Below are 9,738 nucleotides of genomic sequence, written 5' to 3'. Positions count from 1 at the left end.
GCGCTCCTCTAAGTGTATTTGCAGAATGTCATTTATGGAAAAAAATAGATACAATGTTTCAACCGCTGTATGGAAGGACAGTCCCAGAACTGTCATAAATAGTCTATTTCTGACAGTTCTGGGACATTCACTCCATACAGCTGTTTCAACCGCTGTATGGAGGGAATGTCATGGAACTGTCAGAAATAGACTATTAATGACAGTTCTGGGACTGTCCTTCCATACAGCGGTTGAAACATTGTATGTATTTGTTTCCATAAATGGATCCATTTATGGAAACAAATACATACAATGTTTCAACCGCTGTATGGAAGGACAGTCCCAGAACTGTCATTAATAGTCTATTTCTGACAGTTCTATGACATTCCCTCCATACAGCGGTTGAAACAGCTGTATGGAGTGAATGTCCCAGAACTGTCAGAAATAGACTATTTATGACAGTTCTGGGACTGTCCTTCCATACAGCGGTTGAAACATTGTATCTATTTTTTTCCATAAATGACATTCTGCAAATACACTTAGAGGAGCGCTGCAGATACACTTTTTGCCGGCTTGGAATTAATCTTATTTTCATCCTACTTCTTCTTCTTCATCCTCATCCTCATAAGAAGAAAAAGAAGAAGTAGGATGAAAATAAGAATAATTCCAAGCCGGCAAAAAGTGTATCTGCAGCGCTCCTCTAAGTGTATCTGCAGAATGTCATTTATGGAAAAAAATAGATACAATGTTTCAACCGCTGTATGGAGTGAATGTCCCAGAACTGTCATAAATAGTCTATTTCTGACAGTTCTGGGACATTCACTCCATACAGCTGTTTCAACCGCTGTATGGAGGGAATGTCATAGAACTGTCAGAAATAGACTATTAATGACAGTTCTGGGACTGTCCTTCCATACAGCGGTTGAAACATTGTATCTATTTGTTTCCATAAATGGATCCATTTATGGAAACAAATAGATACAATGTTTCAACCGCTGTATGGAAGGACAGTCCCAGAACTGTCATTAATAGTCTATTTCTGACAGTTCTATGACATTCCCTCCATACAGCGGTTGAAACAGCTGTATGGAGTGAATGTCCCAGAACTGTCAGAAATAGACTATTTCTGACAGTTCTGGGACTGTCCTTCCATACAGCGGTTGAAACATTGTATGTATTTGTTTCCATAAATGGATCCATTTATGGAAACAAATACATACAATGTTTCAACCGCTGTATGGAAGGACAGTCCCAGAACTGTCAGAAATAGTCTATTTCTGACAGTTCCATGACATTCCCTCCATACAGCGGTTGAAACAGCTGTATGGAGTGATTGTCCCAGAACTGTCAGAAATAGTCTATTTCTGACAGTTCTGGGACATTCACTCCATACAGCTGTTTCAACCGCTGTATGGAGGGAATGTCATGGAACTGTCAGAAATAGACTATTAATGACAGTTCTGGGACTGTCCTTCCATACAGCGGTTGAAACATTGTATGTATTTGTTTCCATAAATGGATCCATTTATGGAAACAAATACATACAATGTTTCAACCGCTGTATGGAAGGACAGTCCCAGAACTGTCATTAATAGTCTATTTCTGACAGTTCTATGACATTCCCTCCATACAGCGGTTGAAACAGCTGTATGGAGTGAATGTCCCAGAACTGTCAGAAATAGACTATTTATGACAGTTCTGGGACTGTCCTTCCATACAGCGGTTGAAACATTGTATCTATTTTTTTCCATAAATGACATTCTGCAAATACACTTAGAGGAGCGCTGCAGATACACTTTTTGCCGGCTTGGAATTAATCTTATTTTCATCCTACTTCTTCTTCTTCATCCTCATCCTCATAAGAAGAAAAAGAAGAAGTAGGATGAAAATAAGAATAATTCCAAGCCGGCAAAAAGTGTATCTGCAGCGCTCCTCTAAGTGTATCTGCAGAATGTCATTTATGGAAAAAAATAGATACAATGTTTCAACCGCTGTATGGAGTGAATGTCCCAGAACTGTCATAAATAGTCTATTTCTGACAGTTCTGGGACATTCACTCCATACAGCTGTTTCAACCGCTGTATGGAGGGAATGTCATAGAACTGTCAGAAATAGACTATTAATGACAGTTCTGGGACTGTCCTTCCATACAGCGGTTGAAACATTGTATCTATTTGTTTCCATAAATGGATCCATTTATGGAAACAAATAGATACAATGTTTCAACCGCTGTATGGAAGGACAGTCCCAGAACTGTCATTAATAGTCTATTTCTGACAGTTCTATGACATTCCCTCCATACAGCGGTTGAAACAGCTGTATGGAGTGAATGTCCCAGAACTGTCAGAAATAGACTATTTCTGACAGTTCTGGGACATTCCCTCCATACAGCGGTTTCCGGCAAAAAGTGTATGTGCAGAGTTCCTCTATTCTGCAGATACACTTAGAGGAGCTCTGCAGATACACTTAGAGGAGCTCTGCACATACACTTTTTGCCGGCTTGGAATTATTCTTATTTTCATCCTACTTCTTCTTCTTCTTCTTCTTCTTCATCCTCATCCTCATCCTCTTCTTCTTCTTCTGAGGATGAGGATGAGGATGAAGAAGAAGAAGAAGAAGAAGAAGTAGGATGAAAATAAGATTAATTCCAAGCCGGCAAAAAGTGTATGTGCAGAGCTCCTCTAAGTGTATCTGCAGAATAGAGGAACTCTGCACATACACTTTTTGCCGGCTTGCAATTATTCTTATTTTCATCCTACTTCTTCTTCTTCTTCTTCTTCTTCATCCTCTTCTTCTTCTTCTGAGGATGAGGATAAAGAAGAAGAAGAAGAAGAAGAAGTAGGATGAAAATAAGATTAATTCCAAACAGGCAAAAAGTGTATGTGCAGAGCTCCTCTAAGTGTATCTGCAGAATAGAGGAACTCTGCACATACACTTTTTGCCGGCTTGGAATTATTCTTATTTTCATCCTACTGCTTCTTCTTCTTCTTCATCCTCATCCTCATCCTCAGAAGAAGAGGATGAGGATGAGGATGAAGAAGAAGAAGAAGAAGTAGGATGAAAAGAAGAATAATTCCAAGCCGGCAAAAAGTGTATGTGCAGAGTTCCTCTATTTCTGACAGTTCTCTCACAGCTTCTTCACATGTACAGCGGTTGAAACATCTGTATCCTAAATGGAAACTAATAGATACAAATTGTATCTATTAGTTTCCATTTAGGATACAGATGTTTCAACCGCTGTACATGTGAAGAAGCTGTGAGAGAACTGTCAGAAATAGAGGAACTCTGCACATACACTTTTTGCCGGCTTGGAATTATTCTTCTTTTCATCCTACTTCTTCTTCTTCTTCTTCATCCTCATCCTCATCCTCTTCTTCTGAGGATGAAGATGAAGAAGAAGAAGAAGTAGGATGAAAAGAAGAATAATTCCAAGCCGGCAAAAAGTGTATGTGCAGAGTTCCTCTATTTCTGACAGTTCTCTCACAGCTTCTTCACATGAACAGTGGTTGAAACATCTGTATCCTAAATGTAAACTAATAGATACAATGTTTCAACCGCTAAACATGTGTTCCTTCTGTCAGAGAACTGTCAGAAATAGCGGAGCTCACTGCAGGGACACTTTTGCCGGCTGATCGGGAAATGTTCGATTCGCGCACCCGAAGTAGGCAAAATTTCGGTTTCGCCGCGAATCGAATATTTCCTGAAATTCGACTCGAATTCCGGTTCGCCTGGTTCGATTCGCTCATCTCTAACTGTGGATTCAGTCGACAAGGGTCTACATTTACTAAAGTCCTGGAACATCATTCCTGACATGCATCGCATTTACCGACTGTTCCAGGAGGTTCAAGTTGTCAAATACTACTGGCAGGTGGTTACTGCTAAAAATGCCTGCAAACACACCGGACCCTATATATAGTGGGCTGCCAACAGTGTTCATCGATCACTCCACCATTACATGGTGTATTTAAGGAGCTGAACTTTTACCCCTCTACAAGCCTGAGGGGCCATATCTTGCACATGGATCTATTTGACCCATTCTTGCACTATAGGTTGACTGTTTTTTTCCTTTCTCTTTTGCACTTTGTTTATTATCCCTCTCTTTAGCAGTCAGTGCAATTCATACTAATGTCAACAGAGTGTTACTACTATCAATCCTCATCAGGGACCATTACAGAGGAAGCAACCCAATAGCTGGATCATCAAAGTTATCACATCCTTCTCCAGTGATTACTACCACACTATGTTATCCCACATCATATCTCAAACTCATTAGTCATGTCAGTGAAATTTTTAACCATTAAAGCAGGGGCTCAATCATTCTAAAAACACACGTCCCTCTGGAAGGAAGCAACACATTATGGATGTGATGTCCTCTGCGTACAGAACATGGTAAAACTCATCCCCAATCCCACTATGGGCAAAACTAGAACAACTTCAGTTGCCAGGGAACAAGCTATATAATTACCTACTAGCTTGCCAATTTCTTCCCTATACTCCCAGCCTCCTTTCACCAACAATCCAAGCCACGCTTTCAGCATAGTGAAGTCTGTGCATGAATCAGAATAATTTCTCTAAGCTTACATCACTAACCATTCCAATAGACTACCACCTACCTGACAGTAAATACTATAAATGCCTGTAGGAGTCCAACTTCCTATATTGTAGTGGGAAGCTTGATTTCACACTACCATGGCAAGCTGCCCAATACTATCAAGCAAGTTGGACCAACCTACAGAGTATTTCAGTATTCTATTTAATCTTAAATAACAAAGCTAAATTCATCAGAACATCTAACATAGTGGCATTGGAAAAAGACTTAGACACAGAATATACACCTAAACAGTGTCAGAGAGCTCTAAGCACCACATACTCCAGTGTGAACTTATGGGAACTGACTCAAAAAATATTATTGAGATGGTACCTAACATTGTACCGATTTTCAAAATTTTCACCACATAGTTCCCCCAACTGCCGGAGAAATTGTGGATATCAATGTATGATTCTCAACACTCTTTGGTCAAGCCCTTGGGCATCTAAATTTTGGCTTTCCACCTTGGCTTTTGAAGTTCCCTCTTTCACCATCACCTGGCATTGCCTTAATGTCCCTCAGGGTTTAGCTCATTCCCATATTACTAAAAAAGATGCGTGAACAGTATGTTCACCAAAAATTGAAAAGCAGTAATTGCCAATTAAACACAGAAAAAAAAATCAATAAAACACCAGTATCCATCACCTCACTCCAAAGAACGTGTCTGTAACACCCTTAAAATATAAATATGAATATGACATCATAGTATGGCCATAGCTATTATAAAGTTATCATTGCAACAGCAAAGCTTTCAGTCATCTGTAAGCTATAAATATAACCATCTGGGCTACCACCACAGGGATATATTGTTATGGACACCAATGGTGAAATTACTATAAATAGGATGCAAATGGCAATCCATCGTTATCTCAGAGCACCTATGCAGACCAACTTCACTAGAGGTAAGCTTACAATGTTGTTAGAGAATTCTTGTCTCACATTCTTAGCTAAAAACAATAAATAATGTGCTATACAACACTATTACCTGTAGATAAATGTATCCTTCTCTACTTAATTTCTCTACTTAATTGGCCCATCCTGTTTCTTCTATGTGTGTTTTTAATTTATCTAATTTGCAGCTGCCTACAGCACCTGTAGTGTGCCAGTAGACCAAAAACCATTTACTTATGTTCTAATGTGTTATTTATCTGGCCAAACATTGTATTTCTTCCTCTAGACCTGTTAATATTGCACCTCCCACGTTGGTTGTGTCGGCATTTTTTACTTGGCCTCAGGGTCCCCCTCCAGCAGGCTTGGGGCTTTCTATGGAGGCCATAGACCTGACCTTTGCCCTTATGTCCTTTTCCCCTTGGCAGATTTTGGAAGCATTGGTTCCCCCCATCCCGGGCCAAGAGGGACAGTTGGTTATTTTGGTAAGTGTTGACCTCCACCAGGACATGTGCTGTCATTGGAGCCCAGACAACTGACCTTTGCCCTAATGTCTTTTTTCCCTTGGCAGAATTTTGATGTTGCTGTCCCCACCCCCATCCCAGGCCAAGAGGGCCAGTTCTTTATTTTGGTAAGTGTGGCCCTCTACTAGGGCATGTGATCTCTTTGGATCCCAGACAACTGACCCTTGCCCTTATGTCTTTTGTGCCATTACAGATTGCTACAGATTCTACATTTTGTCCCTTGTCCACTTCAGACCTGCTGCTGTTGTGAACACCCAGCCAGACTCCCTGTCCAATTGTCCTCCCATGACACCCCCAAGGGGGCAAAGAGGCCAGAGTTCCAGGGGGGATATTGGGGCCCAGGGGGCCACTAGGGTCAGGGGGCATGGTGGGCTGGGGGTCTGGCTGTAGTATGAGGGGGTTACTAGCTGTTGGTGGAAGGGGTCAAGCTTCCTTCAGAGAAGATGTGGAAGCTGAGGTGAGGACCTCACCTGGGGCCGCTGCCTCCCCTTTGAGGCCAGGAGAAGGGACATCAAGGGGAGGCAGAAGGTCATGTTCCAGGTTTCCACCCTTCTCCCGCAATGAGACCTGGGCCCTAGTGGTCACTTATGTTCATTGAGCTGACCGGATCTCGGGGCTCAGGTCCTCCCGCAGTGGTCAGGCCGAAAAGGACCATCTGTGGGAGGAGATTGCGGTGGCTGTAAATGCAGTGCAAGCAGGATTCACTGGAGCCTCGACAATCTGAAGAAGCGTATTCGTGATATGAAGCGCCTCCTCAAGGGCAGGATGGCTTGGTGAGTTCAGCAGGGGCATATTACCAGGCAAAGTGTGTCCCCTGCCTATCTGCCGCTTATGACTCGGGAACAATGGGCACTTCTGCCAGTCATCAGTTTGCACACGATTTTGGGAGTGACAACTCATGGAGATACTGACGATTGGCAGAGTGGTAAGTACACTACACATGTCCATATTGTGTCTTCAAAGATGTGTTAGAAATTTGTTTAAAGGAAAGTGTGTGAAATAGTGTCACTTTACATTTGTTATTCATTTTGTCTTGTGTTGTAGCCCACCCCGAGGGAGTGGCAGCCCCTACCAGCCCACTGGAAGAAGAGCCAAGTCACGCATACGCTGATGAATAAGAGATGTTCCCTCCTGAGAAGCACTCATTGGGAATGCACCCCGTAATGTTGAATATGCTGATAGAACAGCAAACATCATCTCACATGTCAATGTCACAGTGCAACATCAGCAGGCAGAGTAGAAGCTCCCTCCACTAAAGCCAGACCTGGAGGAAGATCTTGGTATGTATTGTTAATGTGCTTGTCTAGACCAATCATGTTAACTCAGGATGAGCCAATGAGCATCCTTTTAGGAATCCCAAACAAACCAATGCTAAACTCTGGCTGAACATAAATATATCTCAAAAACACGCTGTATTTCTTTGGGGCTCCACACAGTATTGCACTCAAACCCCCATGGAAATCAGTGTTAAAAACTGTTGCCACACAGAAATGTGTATCTTCCAAGCCAAATTTTCTGGGCCAAAAGTTTCACAAGACAAAGAAACATGTAACTACACAAAACCAAATTGGGAAACTAACTGATGAGATGAATAACATGCCAAACATCACTAACTAGCTTACATCTCCTGAGCATTCCAAATCAGAATCCCCTTGGCAACTTCATAACTACTCCTAGACACAAAAACGTTCAACGCACGTAAACACATGCACATAAAACGAATGTGACCAATGGCAAAATGCTCAACTCTGAAAAAGTCCCAGAATATCCAATGTATTTGGTGTTTAGTGACATGCATATATCATGCGTGCTCAATATAAAAGAAATGATGTGCTCCACTAGAATGAACCATCACCTCCCAATCATGCCGTTCACCTCAAGATTTGAGCCACACAAAGGGAAGATCAAACACGCTTGGCCAACACTATGGGTGTCAGAACTGGCAACATTCCTCCAATTCACTTGTAATCTGTAAGTATCATTTTAAGCCCGCAGGTTTCCAGCTAAATCCTGGTTAAAATTAAACCTCAAAAGAGCTCATGCTTGTTTACATTTCCATTCAATGAGTTTATTGCCCCCGTAAAAATGCATATTTCCAGAGTAGTGTTCAAAATAGCCGCACTGACACTGCCTGTAGTAATGATGTCTAGTGAGCCCCCTCTCCTGACTTGTTTCATCATGTGATCTAGGACTTAATTATAGTCAAACTTGATGCCAACATCAAGAGATGTAGATACTCATCCAATTGTCAAGATCCAAGTGACAGTGCCCATTTTGCCTAGGCTCCAAATATAGAGGCCAAATCAAATACATACAAATACAAAGTATTCTTGGAGCTATTTTCCAGAAGCCCATAAACCAAGCCAGATCCCAAATAAAATAACCCAAAAACGTCAAGTTTCAAAGTTCACAAAAATAAATCCCCAGGGGCAAATAGTTTTAAAGTGACCCCCCCCAAAAAAAAAAATGAGCCTAACTAATGATTTTGGCATCCCATGTAAATATGGGGCCAATAATTAGACTGCTCAGCACATCACATGACTATCAAGAATATCTATTCTTTTGCCAGACATATCCACTTAGAATCTCTGGATTTAGCAGCATAAAGCCCAAAAGGCATAATAAAGACTAATCTATTAGTCATTGTAATCATTGACAAATACACTATATTGCCAACACTATTGGGATGTCTGCCTTTCCATGCACATGAACTTGAATGACATCCCAGTCTTAGTCCATAGGGTTAAATATTGAGTTGCCACACCCTTTGTAGCTCGAACAGCTTTAAATCATCTGGAAAGGCTGTTTAATCGTTTCGGATACAAGATCAAGTTACTGAGAATGCCCCTTGAGCTACTTATTGTTTTCTTTTTCACAATGAGTTTGCAGGAGACCTGCATTTTATAAGTAATTAAAGGAGTTTTGGATGAATTGCTCTTTATCTCTTCATATCATTAGTTATATCACCAATTCTTTTGGATGCATTTACATGCATTTGTCTGGCTTTGGAAATATTTTGGGGAACATTTATATTGGATTCTACACATTTTTGTCCTGGGGACCCTTTTTTAACTTACTAAATCTTTTTTGTAATGTTGCCATGATGGCAAAAAATGTTCAATGTCTTGCTTTGATGTTTGAAGCCCATGGGGGCAGCACAGTGGCTGAATGGTTAGCACCTCCACCTGGCAGTACTAGGGTCATTGGTTCGAATCCCAGCCACGGCACCACCTGCCTGGAGTTTGCATGTTCTCCCTGTGCTTGCGTGGGTTTCCTCCGGGTACTCCGGTTTCCTCCCACACTCCAAAGACATGCTGGTAGATTCATTGGATCCTGTCTAAATTGGCCCTAATGTGTATGAATGTAAGTTAGGGACCTTAGATTGTACACCCCTTGAAGGTTAGGGACTGATGTGAATGTACAATATATATGTGTAAAGCGCTGCGCAAATTGATGGCGCTATATAAGTACCTGAAATAAATAAATGGTCAAAATGGCTTCAGTTGCTTATGGGCATAATGTAGCCATCCTGATGCATGTGCCTCCTTGTTTGACAGGAAAGGTTGCCACTACTTCTTGTGGCTCCTGACCCTTACCATGCCTCTTTCGACTCCCAAACAGAGTTTCCTGGGCTGTGGCTGCCAGTGTCCTATTTGTCTTGACAAACAGGAGTGAAAAACAAACCAATGAGCAATCCCTTAAACCTTGGTCAAAAATGTCAGATCATACATATAGGCTAACTAGTATATGTTGCTAATC

The sequence above is a fragment of the Staurois parvus genome, unplaced genomic scaffold (genome assembly GCF_062004578.1).
Source record: "Staurois parvus isolate SC_StPar_1 unplaced genomic scaffold, SC_StPar_1.0 ptg000202l, whole genome shotgun sequence".
In the NCBI taxonomy this organism is placed as follows: Eukaryota; Metazoa; Chordata; class Amphibia; order Anura; family Ranidae; genus Staurois; species Staurois parvus.
Note: the sequence above shows the minus strand (reverse complement) of the source record.